Below are 790 nucleotides of genomic sequence, written 5' to 3' on the forward strand. Positions count from 1 at the left end.
GGGGATGACCATGCTGCAATCCCTTCTCCTCCATTCTCCTCTCAGGGTCTTGGGCACGCACGCACACGTGCCTGGCGTGAGTTTAAGCCACTGGGTCCGGGACTCGAACCGCAGTTGACTACATGAGAGTTCAGCGACATAGCCATTGCGCTAACTGCTGGTCCCTAGTTCTTTGATTTCAGTAGTACCATTTGTCAAAAAGTAGTGCAGGACAAGACATGGCTACAGTGAACTAGATTTTTAAGGGAATGAAGCTTTTCTACTAATAATTCAGCCTCCAACAAACGAGCTAGCGGTAGGGAGCCCCCCTCTGCACCCCCAGCCTTCTCTCTCTGTCTCTCAGTTCCTGTCTCTCCCTGCTTCTGTCTTCCCCTTTTTTTTTTTTTTTGTGTTTAATAAGTCCTAGTTTTTCTCTGGCTCTTAGCTCCACCTTTTTTCTTGTTAATTTTCGCTCTGCTCCTCCCATCCAGGCAGAAGAAGCCACGGGCCTTCAGGACAAGGTTCCACATGGCTACAGTGAACTAGATTTTTCGCGCGGCGCGCTTGTGCGCCGCGCGGTTTTCTATTTTCTGATTTTTTTTAAAAAAAGAACCGGTAATTAGAAATTTTTAATTTTTTGATTTTTTTTTCTTTTTTTGTTGTTTTTCTCTGTCTCGTTTTCCTTTCTCTTGTCTCTTCACTCTCCAGTATCCTTTTCAGTGTGTTTTTAGACAGATCTAAGAGCACCGTAGCTAAACATCCAAATACTAATAGGGTTAAAATATTCCCCACTATCTACTGAATCTGCTGC

General features: G+C 44.4%; 1 pseudogene; it reads right to left on the reverse strand.

The window, feature by feature from the left end:
* Positions 1-790, reverse strand: part of LOC102481966 (EF-hand domain-containing family member C2-like) — a 4,782-nt pseudogene that overhangs the window by 1,228 nt on the left and 2,764 nt on the right.

Source organism: Tupaia chinensis, unplaced genomic scaffold (genome assembly GCF_000334495.1).
Source record: "Tupaia chinensis unplaced genomic scaffold, TupChi_1.0 Scaffold000320_2, whole genome shotgun sequence".
Lineage (NCBI taxonomy): Eukaryota > Metazoa > Chordata > Mammalia > Scandentia > Tupaiidae > Tupaia > Tupaia belangeri.